This window comes from Anabrus simplex, chromosome 3, assembly GCF_040414725.1.
Source record: "Anabrus simplex isolate iqAnaSimp1 chromosome 3, ASM4041472v1, whole genome shotgun sequence".
NCBI lineage: Eukaryota > Metazoa > Arthropoda > Insecta > Orthoptera > Tettigoniidae > Anabrus > Anabrus simplex.
In genome coordinates this window covers 349,962,089-349,978,067 of record NC_090267.1, presented here as the reverse complement: position 1 = coordinate 349,978,067, position 15,979 = coordinate 349,962,089, and the positions used below count along the sequence as shown (strand labels likewise).

The window sequence follows — 15,979 nt, the reverse complement described above, 5'->3', positions numbered from 1 at the left end:
CTCAGTAATATAAAGAAATTACAACATCAGAGATACCGGTACACTGTTTATCTCTTTTTATTTACAACCCGCACAGCATTTTCATGTCATGATAACAAGCTTAATAAATTAGCTGGTACGACGACCATTTCTATCAACACTGTATTCGAACTTTCTCCGTCCTTTGCCACAAGCCAAACTCGCTGTATATATATATATATATATAGACAAAACCTTTACTTGAATTTGTATGTAATCGCGCTAGTCTGAATAATGGGATAACAAACATATGCAGTATAACTCGCTACACCATATCGAATTGATCTTTAGTGGTAGATGGATTGTAGTTGGAGGTTGATGTCAAATGTCACCATACCCCAGCCATACTCTCCAATATCTTAGGTGACAAGTTCTTGATTTCTTGTTTCATATTGAAATCGTACTCACGTTGTATTCCGCCAAGTGCATTGGCATAGCACTTTGTAGGTTATATAACATTTAGTGTAGATATAATATAATGCAGTTCAGTGCGTCCCAACCGGGCATCCATATTTATTTATTTAGCGTATGACATTAAAAATTAAAACACACAATCACAATCACAAATTAAGTACACAATACACTAAGTAGGTTACAATTTCACCATCAAGCTCTGCAAGAAGGATCTGGGTCAAGAAAGTCTTTTGGGCTACCCTGATAAGCACTCAGGGGGCACTGTTCCACTATATGACGAACTGTTTGCTTAGAGGCACCGCAGCTATGTTCCGGGGAGGGAAGTTTGCCCCATTTATAGAGGAAGTCAGCGCATTTTCCATGGTCTGTCAAGATACAATATGAGGGTTGTCCAGGTTTTGCGAGGTAGGTCAAATCCTTTTGATATTCTTGTAATACAGGCGAAATTCTGATACTGAGCTGGAGCCATAGGGGTCCATTCTTGAATCCAATCCTGCTGCAGGCTGAATTTGTCAACCAGGATTTTGGCAGTACTTATTGGCGGATTTATGGACCGAAGTCTGTTGTTCAAGGCGTTGGGTATATCTCCATGAATTGGCAGATTGGAATTCCTCCACAGCGTCTGGTGCTCACGCAACAAGTCATTCTTTCTCCATAGGTGAGGTGGAGGAATATGGACCACAACTGGTAGCCAAGAAGTGGGGGTGGATTTTATGGTTCCCGATATAATGCGCAAAGTATGATTTAGCTGTGCCTCAACCAGTTTTGGTGTAACAGCTGTTCGGCCAGACTGGAGAGCAATATTCTGCAGTTGAGAAGACAAGGGCAAGGGCTGAAGTTCGTATGGTCGAAGCAGAAGACCCAGGTGATGCCACACAGTTTGTGGTTGATATTATTCCGTGACCAGAGTTTAGCTTTTGTCATCTTCAGATGTTCCTTGAAGGACAGTGTTCTGTCACGGGTTACTCCGAGGTATTTTGTGTGTCTGTTGTGAAGGAACTCTAGTGTTCTGGAATTTTATATTAAGTTCACGTTGGGCCAGTTTATTGTTGAGAGGGAAACATGAGACTTCAGTTTTACTCAAACTTAGCCTAAGTCTCCACTTGCGAAAGTACTGATCTAAGGTGGCGAGATCAGCTGTCAGCCTATCTTCGGGGTTCTCCATAGATTTGCCCTGCTTTGCAAATGCCCAGTCATCCGCATAACCAAATGCTTTAGAGGCTCTTTTCGGTAAGTCAGATATATATAAGTTAAACAGCAGAGGTGCTAGTACCGATCCTTGAGGAAGACCGTTATTAAGGATCCTTTCCTTGTCTTGTTTCCCAAAATTATACGAAACATCCTGTCTATAAGATGTTTTCGATGAGCTTGGCGCTTTTCTTGCAAGGTATTACTCGAAACAATTTGTAGAAGAGTCCTTGTCTACATACTGTATCGTACGCTGCAGTAATGTCCACGAACACAACTGAGGTTTTAAGTTGATTCTGAAAACCAGCTTCAATATGTGTAGTCAGAGAGAGAACCTGGTTTGTGCAACTTCGATTTGGGCGAAAGCCCGCTTGTTCAATGTGTAGATGGCCAAGAACTACTGAGCCAATTCTGTTGTAAAGAAGTCTCTCCAATAATTTTTAAACCACACTCACAAGTGCAATTGGGTGGTAGCTTTGGGGATTTTTACAAGATTTACCTGGTTTGAGAATGCCGATGATCTTTGTCTGTTTCAGAAATCGAGGGATGGACCCTGTTTCTAAGATACAGAAGTAGAACTTTGCAAACCAGATCATTGCATACTCCCTAGCATGCACTAAAAATTCTGAGTGGATGCCATCGAAACCAGTGGATTTTCCTGATTTCACATCTTTTAAAGCCGTAGCAACTTCCTCTCGAGAGAATGGACAAGAAAACATGCTGCCCTTAAGACTGTCTCTTTTCAAGGCTCTGATTTTCCCTTTGATTGCAGTGGTATGGTCACGATCTTTCTGAGCATTTGAACTTGACACGATATGAGGTACAACTCTGTTGGGGTTTATAGGACTAATGTCTCGAGCTAATCGGCTCCCATCTCCTAATTCCTTAACAAGGACAGTGCCTTCCTGCTTCAATGTTTGAAGTCGAGGTTTTCAACTGTTTCTGTTCATTTCTGTCGGCGATCAGTGTCCAAGCTGTGTAATAGTTGATCAGCTGTGTTCTTGTCTCCATTTGTTTGGAATTCTTGATACAGTTCTTCGGTAGCTTCGCTCCTTCCAGGAATGTATTCCTTTCGATAACCCCTTGGTATAAACTTCTTTGCTGTGCTTATTACGGCACATGTGAATCGCTCATAGTTGTCACTTGTTGGGGGAATCCATCCCAATACCTTATCAAGCTGTTCAGTAAAGGCAGGCCAATTTGCCTTTCGGAAGTTCTAGCGTGGATGAGGAGTAGTTGAAACAATAGGGACTTTTATTCCGATCTCTATTACAACTGGCCGGTGCTGTCTCTGAGGAATGCTGGAGAGAACTTTTCGCGTAACTGGTAGGGGCGTGCAGTTGTTAGTAGACGCAAAACACAAATCAGGATTAGACTCTCGTCCCCATGCTACTGATCTAAAAATGCAGAGATCCTTAGCGTCATAAATAAGATGGAGGTTGTGATCCTCAGCCTATGAAACCAAAGATTCCCCGTTCTCATCACTAGAAGTGTATCTCCATGACTGTTAAAATTTCCGAGGTGGACAGCTGGATGTGGCTGGAGTTGGAGCACACTAGGGGGCCATTGCTCAGCTGGAGGTTTATACACATTAGTGACTGTAATGTCTTCTATTCTGGTGATCACAGAGTGGATGTTTTCCGTAGTACTTGTAGTGCACAGCGAGGCATTTTCAACAGCGTGTCTTACATATTTTGCGACCCCGTATGCATGATGGAATGTAGCTCCTAAAATATCATAGCCAGGAAGTTTTCCTCTAGAGTGCAGTTGATATTCATCTGCTGCATGAGTTTCCTGGATAACAATCAAATAAATATTTTTATCGAGGGATGTTCTCGATAGTAACTCGCCCTTAGCTCGACTCATTCCTTCTATGTTGAGCTGGAGAATTCTGATCATTGGTCCTAGATTTACACATAGCGGTCCCTTGGAAGGACCATTTCCATTAGATTTTGTCATTGTGATCAGTTTTAAGCCAGGTGATCACTATGATTATCTGACTGTCGAATGCTGACGTTCAGTTCAGTAATGGAAAATATTTTCCAACTACTTTAGCTGGGTCAACACAGGCAATCAGCTTCACTCCCAGTTTAATACAGAGTTCTTACAACGTCCAAACAATCACTCCCATACATCAACAAATACAAACAGTATTCCTACAATGAAATACGTGATACTGATAATCCAAAATGAATACCTAACCTATAACTTGGCGTTAATATTGACATCCATAGACGAGACCAATCTCCAACTGACAGACACCGGCATACAATATGGCTAAACAACACATACTTCAATCAGGACAAACATCCGATCCCAATACTTCCACTACTCAACCCCAACAAGACCTCTCTTCCAACAAACCAGCCATAAAATAGACTTCTACAAGTTACATGATTTTCTCTGTACTAGCTAATCCCAATCTTTCATATCTATTATATGTGACATGCCGTTTTAAAATTGTGACACTCAACTTCGGCGCACTGACGCCTTGCAACTGTCAGGAGACACACGTCATTTTTTTTGGGCAAAACAACATCTTGCACTTAACTTCCGCCTTCCTCAAATTATTTGAAATTTTCAATTTGTTGTCTCTCTGAAGCAATCATATCTTTGGTTCTGACAGGTAATGAGTTCGTTTTGACCTAAGAAAACTCAGTGGATCAAGTTCTTTCATTTCAACTCTTAACTATTCAAATCGGTTGATTCTGAGGAAAGTTATGAGTGCACATTCAACTTGACGTCCCATTTCTTCAACATTTTTTCTCATTGAAACAATCATATCTTTCGTTCTAATTGAGGTACGCAGTTTGTTTGGTTCTAAACACACTTAGTGGATTAAGCTCTTTCATTTCAGCTCTTAATTATTCAAATTGGTTGATTCTGAGTACAGCTATGAGTGCACATTCAACTTGACGTCTCATTTCTTCAGCATTTTTTCTCATTGAAGCAATCATATCTTTCGTTCTAATTGAAGTACGCAGTTTATTTTGGTCTAAAACACTGAGTGGATCAAGCGCTTTCTTTTGAGGTAATAACTATTTAAATTGGTAGATTCTGAGAAAAAGTTATGAGTACATTTGTTTCCATGACGAATATCTTTGTAGGACTTTTAATCAGTTCGCCGCGTAGTTTTGTTCCAAGGAACATTTAATTCAATTTCTCTGTGTGATGTATTTTCAAGTGTTTTGTTGACATAATATTACATTCTATTACCACAGCAGATCATGTGCTTTATTTCATTAACTCGAAACTTTGCAGATACATCCGTGAGGATAGTAACGAACAACACCATACTTCATACATTGTTGGTGGAGCCAGCAGGAAACTGCTAGTATATTTTACATTTGAAGAAAAGAGCCTCAATGCTCTACAATTCAACCAAGGAGACTACGCTCCCCAACCCTTACAGCCTACTCAAGGCAACCATTAACTTTTACAATTCGCATTACAGCGTCTTTCCTCAATAAAATTACACTTTCAGGCCTCTGTAGGCACAACCTATGATTTACAAGACCATATCAATTACTTTTAAAGTTTACACAGGTGTATCGAGTACCCATTCCACCGGGCCTTCGTGAAAAGTACAGGTTAAATTACTGGCCCAAAAATCAAAATGTATGGAGGCGGACACTTGCGCTCCTAGAAATCAAAGATGAAAACCCTACTTGGGCCAGTGGCCCGACGATGCAGAGGCTAATCCCACACTCCTGAGGTGACTAGATGGAGGAAATTTAAGTTACAAGGCTACATATAGAAAACGGTTACAAGGTATAGTCACCTCAAATACAAGTAGATAGGGAACTCGAGAGGGTGTCACACTCTCTATTCCCGAATTTCAGTTAAGTACATTTAATTTGTGCCTTTGCTGGCGGGACCTAGTGTTTACAGTGCACTGTCTTCTGGTATGGGCTAGAGCAATTTTGTTACTTTCATTGATCTGTCTCAGCTTTATCCTTGGCTTTGACAAAATGAAACTGACTGAGGTATGAGTGATACTAGTAATGCCATTCCTTCTGCAGCCAGTCTCTGCTATGAATGGTGTGAAAATATTGCTCATAGGGTCAGTTGGTGCATGCATTTCAGTGGGCTTGGCAGACTGATATGTAATGGCAACTTCTGTCTCGGTGAGGAAAGCAACGGGAAACTACCTCACTTCTTATTTCCCTAGTACGCCTCTCCAGTGATGCCTAGGCCATCTATGGCAGCTGATGGCATAGCTCTTGAGGATCCCACTAGCGGAATCGCTGACGGATTGAACATTCATACATACACTTAATTTAATCGAACTTTTACATGAGACGAAAGAGAAGTTTACATTTTAGGAAATGAACTGTTACATAGTTAAAGATTGGAACCTCCCCTCGAGTCAGCTTGCGGAGATAACTGCTGGGATAGAAAAATGGTGGCCATTGCCTTAGCTGATATTCTGCCTGCCGATGGATGAGGCCTCCGTCTCCTGTCTTAGCACACACACTCAATAGCACGACGATCAATAAGACAACTTAACTCGAAAAGACGAATTTTTATATCCGAGAGGAAGGTTCGAGAAGGCTCTGGACAGTCGAAAAGTTACAAGAAGCCTATGATGGACAGAAAAATAAATACACAAAATTTTTGTTTGGCCAGACTCCTAAAGCTGGCGGAAAGAGTTCGAAGTGTTGCAAACATTGAAATATCAAAAGCAAAGAATGTCAATTCAGCTCAGAAAACCTATAAACACAAATTTTCTTTAAATTTCTCGTTGTTCCACTTTGCACCAGAATGCATGACATCAGTTCTTGAATAGAGACATCTATGGAGAAATGTCCCAACTTCTTGAAATAGCTGTTGTAAACATTAAATTTTAGATCTCGTTCTTCCAGGCGCTTCATTTAAATGCACAGGGTAGAGGTGTACTTCCAGGTATAATAATAATAATAATAATAATAATAATAATAATAATAATAATAATAATAATAATAATAATAATATAAATGGCCGATTATCTCCAGTCATTAATGAAATTACAGTTATGAAATTTCGTTTTGCCATAACGTTTCTAAGGATATCAGCCCACTGACTGTACCATTCGAAATAGAGTAAGAGTTTCAACATGTAGGGATGCGAACTAAATAATAATAACATAAACAGTAACATGCGTGTCCAGAACTTGAAATGATTATGTCTTGCTTCTTATAGCTGAGAAAGTTTCACGATTGTTGTTGCTTTAAGGGAGCGCAGTGCTGAGTTTATCAGCCCGTAGAATCATTTCACTATTAAGGCAAATACCGTGTGGTTATAACACAGGAAGCTCCGTTAAGGATTGATGACGGCGAGATATCTCTATCTCGGTGATGTATCCTACACCTCACTTCAGACAAATTTACTCGTAACTGACAACAGATGCAAGGGCTTCATCTTTATCACAAAATATGAGAACTTAAATATTCTTCCGTAACATGCCCAATGACCTATTTTTATGCGAAAACACACAAGCACAGATAGACGAATACAGTAAAATGTAAATATAATTTTAAAATAAATTCATCTCCTGTTCTTACCTTGTCAGCAATGTAGAGATTTTAAGGCAGGAGTGGGATGTTCATATCTTCCATTTACACACTGCTTGAGGAATCTTCGTCTGAAGAGTCACCGAGGTGGTCGATAACGGGTTCGATGTCGTCCTGAATTTCATCAGCCTTCCGCATACGGTATCTTCAGTTTTTGTAACGTGATTCACCAGGGTGCGAAATCGGAAAAAAATGGTGGGGGGAGAAGGGTCACAGGACCTAACTAGTAGTGTTTATTTCAAGCAGTACCCGGCCGGGAAGGGTATATTGTATAATTCCATTGTAAGTATATTACCACCTCCCCCTGAAAAATATAAATTTAAAATATTTTGTTTGAATTCTATTGTTATAATAAGAATGATGTTCAATGGAAAATTATTCTCTGGTTTCAGATTGACTTGCCAGAGTGAAACATGAAAAATAGGCTGCATGTGCGGAGTTGCCACCGCTGCGTTGTTTTATTGCTCAAGATCTGGCAGTCATCCTATTATTTCTATCTTATGTGTATTATTTTTTTATGAAAATATGCACACTAAAATACACTGATTTCAGTAATATATGTATTATATTTTCCTCATTTTATAACGAAGTATCCTCCCCTGGGCAATTTTAGTGTGGGGTATCTTTGTGATAAAATCATCGGTGAGGCGAAACCCTCCCTTTCCCCCGCGATTTCACACCCTGTGATTCACATAATTCTTCCGGTTATCAGGTGTGACACATGCTAAACCTTCCTCAGTTAATCTTTGCATTTCTGTCACTTTGAAGTCCATATTATGTAAGCTCAAATAATAAAGCTCACATAATATATGTTCCACCGGAGACCATGCGAGTTCAATGGGGTTTAATTCGCAGTGGTAGGGAGGCAGCCGAAGTACTGTGTGTCATCTTTCTAAAGCAAATTCATCTATACTTATCGTATTTTCCCTTTTCCAAAGCAATGATGTCCATTAAGTCTTTTTTTTTCAACATCTTCGTATTGAATATGATGTTCCCTCATTCATTCTTGCATAGCACATTTCAGCTTCTTGTCAGTATAGTCTCCTTCTCTCTGCTGTGGTAAGAAGCATTATCAATAAAATAAGGGAATTTGGAAGCAAGTTTGGCAAAAGTTTTTCTAAAAAGTATGTTTCGTAACACACTCCGTCCATCTCATTGTGTGCGTCGGCAGTATTTTTCTTACACAAAAAAATATAGTCTATTCAGCCTTAGGCACGAACCCGTTTTCGTTACCTGCGTGAACGATAGCAAATCACGGCCCACGAGTGGTAGGAGTTTTCATCCCAATTGAAAGCCCTGCAAGAAAAGCTTGTCTTGGCGTTGTAATTGTTTTATCTTTCCACTCTTTAGCAACAGTTATTCCAGTATTAGCCCAGCTTTCGTCTGTATAAACAATGTTCCAACCTTCTTCTCTGTACTTTTTAATTTTTCGGAGGTACTTATGACGCAAAGACACAATATCTTCCTTTTATTAACATTGTTCTATTTCCCCTTCTCTCGTACACAAAGTTCATTTCTCTGAGAATAACATGCAACGCAGATTTTTTTTAAATTGGGTAGTTCGGGGTTACTGTTTAGGGAAGTGAGGATTGCGTTCAGAGTTGGCGGTTCTTTCCTGAAACAGAATTCATGAACAATGCGCCGCATTCCACTTCTGACAATATCATCGTATTTAATGAGTCTGGAATTACTGCGAATTAACTTTTTCATTCCCGCTTCTTGCTGAAATCTGGAGTGGACCTTCGCTGGCTTCCTTCCTTATTTTGAAGATGGAAGAACTCGACATTCCTAAAGCCTTTGTGGCTTCATCTACTACCCAGCTTACACTTTGTCCTGGATGCTTTGTTTTCAAATATGAAAATGTATTAAGCACCATTTGCCGTTCCTTTCTCCTGAGAACTTCACCACTTCTCCTTTTCACATATTACATGCTGATTGATTATATAAAATGCTAAACAGACAAAAACAATACACACAACCAAAAGCAATGCAATACACAAAAAAGAAACACAATATATTTATAAGGAAACACTGTGCACCCCACAAAGACGATCACTTCAATCTGCCGAATATCTCCCTTGCATAACCAATCACTGTAATGAGTGACACATGCAAAATGGGAAACATGCCGCGCTGACCTCACCAATGATGAATCGCAGTACTTAAGTTGAGTTATTACACGTTACACGTGTTGAATACTGTACGCACTTCCGCATTACACACCGAAATGTGGCGCACGATGTTACAAGCTTGACCGGCTGTTCCGTGTAGTGAACCGCATATATAATATTTAAAAGGATAAACTCAAAATATATTAAAATGATTTTACGTCTTCTTCAGAATTGTATGGCACAAACTATGCTTGTTTCATAAGAAAAAAAATACGCATTTTGATAGGAATTCATTATAATTCTTATATACATTTAGGTCTAATGTGGGTAACACCAATAGAAGTAAAAGCCCAAAAGACCTGAAGTCTTTTCTTAAGCCTGGATGCTCTTTTTATAGACATGAAATGATCTAGTACTGTATTTAATTTACTGTCAGTTACCGGTACGGTACTGCAAACGGCCGAGTATATCTGTTGAAGGAACATCATTATTTTAAAAATTCAGGGAAGTCGTCCTTATTATTTTTCTGTATTTGTGCCGTGGGGTTGGCAACAGTGAGCGAGATATATATCTTGCATCATTCTGGGATTCCTCGGCGTATGCAGGTAACCGTCGCTGTTTTGTGATGCGCAGGTATTTTGTTCTTTGTGTGCCACCTGTGCATAGGTTCTAGCAGGTTTTAGGCGTCACCTATGATAGTAGGTGGATCTCGACATACTATTTGGATATCGCCGCCTAGTTTTCTGAAGAAGTTCGTTGTGTTCAACGTTGGACAACTAACTTTTTGGAAAAGGCAGTCAATTATGTAAGTTTTCATACCCAACATTTTACGTGATGTCTTTCTAACTGCCTGTGGGGAAAGGAAGCTCAGATGTCGGCTGTTCTCCGTATTTTATGTTTTAGAAAAATAGAGCTTTATGCTTAAATTTTTGTATTCGTTATTGGTATATTCTTATACATTCCGTTAACTATATAATAACTCTACGGAGCAGTCCGTCTTTTAGTCATGTACCTAACCCTGGAACTCCACAGTTGTAAAACTCATACAGAGGGGTCTGACAAACCCTACATAGTAAATAATATCACGACTTACGTCATTTTGCACTTCTTTATTCTAGTTCTCTGTTGTAGGCTAGTGTAATAATACCAGTGGCGGCTGGTGGTATCTGAAGCTGGGTGTTGCACCAACACTTTCAGTGTCACATTTTTATAGCTTACAGACATAACAAGAAACTCTATTATCGTTAAGTAATGAACTATATTCCTATTAAAAAATGTAATATATCTGGCAATTACAACCCAGGAAATAAGAGGCTAATTATACACTGTAACTACAATTACTCTTAATAATAATGTTATTGGTTTTATGTCCCACTAACAACTTTTTAAGGTGTTCGGAGACGCCGAGGTGCCGGAGTTCTTTTACATGCCAGTAAATCTCGTCCCTGCTGAGGTACACTATGCCGCGCTGTCTGCTAGAAAGTTGCTGCAGGAAAGCAAACACGGGGCTGACGTATTTGAGCACCTTCAAATACCACCGGACTGAGCCAGGATCAAAACTGCCACGTTGGGCTCAGAAGGCCAGCGCCACAACCATCTGAACCACTCAGCATGGCACAGTCACTTTTGCCTTACTTTAATTGAAAATTTGCCATCCTTTCTTTCATCAAGGCAAGATGTTGGTAATATTGTGGGTGGCCTGGTATGGCATGGAAAAGAAATTGCCCAGTAAGTTGGCCGTGCAGTTAGGGTCACATAGCTGTGAGCTTGCATTCATAGAATAGTGAGTTCGAACACACTGTCGGAAGCCCCTGACGATGGTTTTCAGCGGTTTCCAAATTTCACACCACGCAAATTAAAGCCATGGTCACTACCTTCAAACTCCTACCCCTTTCCTATCCCTATCTGCAACATACATTAAATTTTTAAATTTAAAAATGGAAATGAATTAACTTTGCGAGAGGAGAGAAAGTAGGAATGAAGTAATCTCCGCATAATAGAGCAATCTAACGGGGACATTTGGAACTGTTTCTAGATAGGGGACTTGCTAGTCTCGTGCTACTCCGTGAGACCGATACTGGCGAGAATGCTGGCTGATGCTATGCAGGCTGAGGCTCGTCCCTGCTGAGGTACGCTATGCCGCGCTGTCTGCTAGGAAGTTGATGCAGGAAAGCAAACCCCCCTGAGTTTGATTCGAAGCTAGCAGCGTTTGTTGGTCCGTTACGAAGCATTAGTACAGCGAATGACCGAAGATGGTTGATTTTAACACGTTTTCGAATACATGTTAGGTTTATTAAACTAAAACTTTAGAAGAAAAGAAGACAAATGAAGTGCAAAATTATTGGGAGTTGTGCAACCCTGCAACAATACCACACACCGCCCCTGAATAATACAGTAGGCCTACAATATATTTTATGGCCCCGTTCATTTGAGTGTTTTTATTAGGGCCTATTTACATCGTTTAAGATACCGTATGTAATTTTAGCAATTGTATGTTGAACCCATGTCCTGTTTATCTACTGCGTCTGGTATGAAATGTGATGAATCTTCGTAGTGATTTTTTGTGACCGGATGCCCTCCTGACGTAGACCTCATCAGGGGAGTTCATGAGATGTAATTGATGATGGTAGGCTATATAATAAAGTAATAGGATGGGAGAGGATGAAACCTGGTACTGGCACACAGCCTACTCCTGTCGAATAGCATTACGTGGTCTGCTGAAGTCTTAACAACCCCATTCAATGGATTAATTCCTGTCAACAGTGACGTATGCTTTCACTCTATTATCAATAATGTGGAAATGTTTGGAATTGAATTCTGGCTTTGGTACGCAATCTATTGATTAAGAATTGAATTTCATAACACCAGACATCATCACGTATTTGCTCTAGGGAGCCGGTGTTACTTGCTCCACTTGGGACGGCTGTCAGTCACGTAACAAGAGAGCAGTGGACAGGCAGGTTGCATACCGCGGCAGTACTGTTCATGCCGCTCGAACATGTTATCATGAACATGTTATCATATGAACAACAGCAATGAAATACATACCGGTACATAAAGAAATCATCTCTGAGGAATTATTGAACATTATAATATAAATAGAGTTTAATAGGGTAAGATGAAATGTACGTACTTCCTCAAATGTGTTATTTTTAAGTTTTTCTAGTAATGCTATGATTTCCTGGCCTTCATATTTATCATACTTGTTGACATAAGGAACAATGGCGCTACAGATTAAATTTTTTAATGTGCTTCAGTATTTTATTACATATTAAACATTTTGTGTGTTATTTTCTTGAAGTATCAAATACCCTTCTTCCCAAGAAGGTTTGAAACTTGTTGGCACCGATGGCCTACGCTGTGCTGAACTCTCTTCCCTAGTAAATGCAACATTAGCAACTAGGCTTGCATGTCGTGTGGTGTGAGGATAAAGGCCGGAACACACTACTGTCACCTCACATGAGTCCACGCATATCTCGTTGCAATCTAACCTGTCCAGAAAGATGTGCTATACCTTTGCACCACTGACCATCAGTGCGTACTACGTCATGCACTTCCCCTACTTGCTCGCTAACCTGTTCTCATTCCTCAAGAGCGGGGAGCAAACTGGCTTCCAAGGCACTTCACTCTTGATTGACAATACCTGCATAACACCAGAACTCCTACCCTGCCGGCCAACATTCTGATGGAGATTTTTTTTTTAAATCAGCGGGACTTGAAATGGTGAATCATGGTGTCAGACCATAAAGGACGCATTAATGATCATGACCACCAGGCAGGCTGTAATTCTGGCAATTAAACTTTGAAAATACCAGGTGATTAATATAAACCATGTGGTTTACAAAACAATCCCATTTCTGTTTGGTAGGAGGTAGGAAGATGCAACTATGAAGAAACTGTGGGAGATTAATTTACCATCACAGCAAGCACAGCTGTGTATTTGCATTCAGGACATGGTGGGTTCGGACCTCACTGTTGGCAACCCTGAATATGGTTTTCCGTGGTTTCCTCTTTTTTTTTACACCAAGCAGATACTGGGGCTGTACCTTAATTAAGGCTATGGCCGCTTCCTTCTCACTCCTAACCCTTTATTATCCCATCGTCGCCATAAGACTTATCTGTGTTGGTGCAACATAAAACAAATTGTAAACAAAGACCTATCTGTGTTGATGTGACGTAAAACCAATCAGTAAATAAAAAACATCACAGCACATGTTGGAAATGACCAGCATTTTTCTGTAGATACTGTACCTCCTGCTCCATGCTTCTGGCAGTTTGCTGCAACATTTCCTCATCCTTTCCACTGATTTCAGTCATGATGTTTATCTTCAAATTTTCAATTGTTTGTTGTCAATTGAGATAACACCACAGGAAATGATCTGGTGCCTGTAGGTCTGCTGATCTTGCCAGCCTCAAATTCTAAAAGAATACTCTGACCTCAACGAAGTTGATCATAGCGAGGTATTCTTCTTAAAATAACCCTGAGTTAACTGAAGGACGTCTAGTTGCTCGACAAATTACAGGACAATGTCACTATAACAAGGTATCATGTCACCATTATGAGGATTACGCACATCATATTCTTAAATGCCCTTTGCTTGGATGCAATGAACTTCTCTGTCTGTTAGGTCATCAGCTTAGAGGCTGGTTGGATTCTCAAAGAGCACCACCAAAGAATATGCAGTTATAGGGAAACTGCAAAAACCAATGGCAGAGCCCAAATGAGGTGTACTAAGCAAGATGAGGAGTGAGGTAGTTTGCCATTGCTTTCCTCACTGGACCAGAAGGTGCTACTGCAGCACGACTGATCCTATGAGCAACACCTTTCATAACTCTCACACACTAGTTGTGCTCCAAATGTCATTACTCAGCACCACCCATACCCTAGCAGCTTCCATATTGTCACAGCCATGGATGAAACTGGGACTTCGGTGCAAGCTACACTTTGCTCTGGCCTGTGCCAAGAGACGGATACAAAAATACTGCATCCATCAAGACAATGAACTTCATAATCACTAAAAAATTTGGGAAACAAGTGATGCTGAACAAAGCATAATTTGTGTATTTTTGGCAAGCATTGATAAGTAAATCTCCCAGTTTCTCCACATTTCGAAAGCATTTGCATCTATCTGCTTTGAGACTGAAATGGGATAGTTTTGAAAACCAACCAGTTTATATAAATCACCTTGTAGTTGGTGCACAAGAAAGTAAAGTTTTTGTCAACTCAATAGATTGATATTTATGAATTATCATACTCTCAGTTAAAATGTCTCCTAATAACAAAACCATATCTTGGAGCAAGTATCTCTGACAAGTTTTCTTAGTGCGGGTTCCAGCATGCTTCACAAGGGGACCTCTGGTGATCACACTTGACAACAACATAATTCTGTTACTAGGACAAAATGGTTTCCCACACTTTGAACATATCACCTCACTGCTGGTTTCAGTGCCGTTGGTTACATTGTTGTGCTCAAGTTGCCTGCCACCACTTACATACATTTCACTGTCATCATCCTCCAGTATGCCCTATGCTCCTTCTGACGGTCTTAATACAGAACTAGCCATTTTAAAAATCACACAAATATTCTATACTTACCATAAACCAGCCACGCTTAAGTATTTGATGCGGTAGCGTAACCAAGAAAGGACGCCCCCCTCAATCGACTTTCTCAACCATTATGTGAATTTTATCATCTGTAGGTTATGAAAATTAACTAAAATGATTAAAAGTTGTAGGGTTCATTATAAAAAGACTTAATATATATATACACTCTGTAGGCTATGCATGGAACTTACTTTAGGGAACACACAAACAGAAGTCAAGAAACTCAAACACAGGACTGCATTACAAACAGGCATGGAATGAAATAACAAACTACTGTTCGCAAGGAAATCAAGCAAATTCAGTCTTAGTCCACAGCTTCTTGATTGCACTCGTCAAAAGAATTTTTATGCTGACTGTGATTGCTCAACATATCTTATTTGATCCCTGTAGGAAAAAAAAACAACTACATTTCATATACCAAATACATACCTACCTACCTGATGAAGTATGCACCTTGCACTTTGTTACAGCAGAAATAATGTATGATACCACTTCAAACTGCAAACATAAGCTCAAAAATATGCTTGCATTTCTGTGTGCATTGCAGTGTTAAAATCGCTCTAAACAAGCTGAACGGTGATAACTTGCTGTTCGATGCTTAACATAGTGAGCAAAGATTAGCAGTGCGCTTAATCAGCCTAGGCACACATTAACAAAGAATACAACTGAATAATTGAAAAGTGCAGTCTAATTACTGCCTATGCATGCATTCCAGGGTCTATATTGCTGGCCTCATCACTTTCAATGTAGAGTCATTGAATCATCTGTGACATTATATAGTTCTTGCAGTTTCCTTGTTAATGACTGGCATGTTTATGAAGCCTAGCTGGCTGGCTGTGTCTACATTTGTTGTACATAGAGAGTCAGGATTTCCCCAACTTACGACACAGCATTGTTGACTCATTAACTTTTAACTATATAGCCACTGAGAGTCAGCAACATTAGTGGACAAAACTGCATGCAGCTGTGCAGTATGGGAAACTTGACAAGCAAGCCAGATCCAGGACTAGCTCACCTTTGAGGGAGTCATGGGCCTGCTTAATGTTTGCGAGTTGCCCGTCATTAATGAGGAAATTGAGAGAAATATACTG

The 15,979-nt window shown here is 40.0% G+C and overlaps 1 protein-coding gene across 5 annotated transcripts in view; it reads left to right on the top strand.

The window, feature by feature from the left end:
- Positions 1 to 15,979, top strand: part of LOC136867329 (serine/threonine-protein phosphatase 6 regulatory ankyrin repeat subunit A) — a 205,624-nt gene that overhangs the window by 78,220 nt on the left and 111,425 nt on the right. For 2 of the 5 annotated variants that reach the window (XM_067144483.2, XM_067144488.2), the window contains exon 1: positions 9,907 to 10,088. The exons of 2 other annotated variants lie outside the window; for them this stretch is intronic. The gene's annotated coding sequence lies outside the window, so the exon portion shown is untranslated. One more of the 5 variants, XM_067144487.2, reaches the window with a different exon arrangement.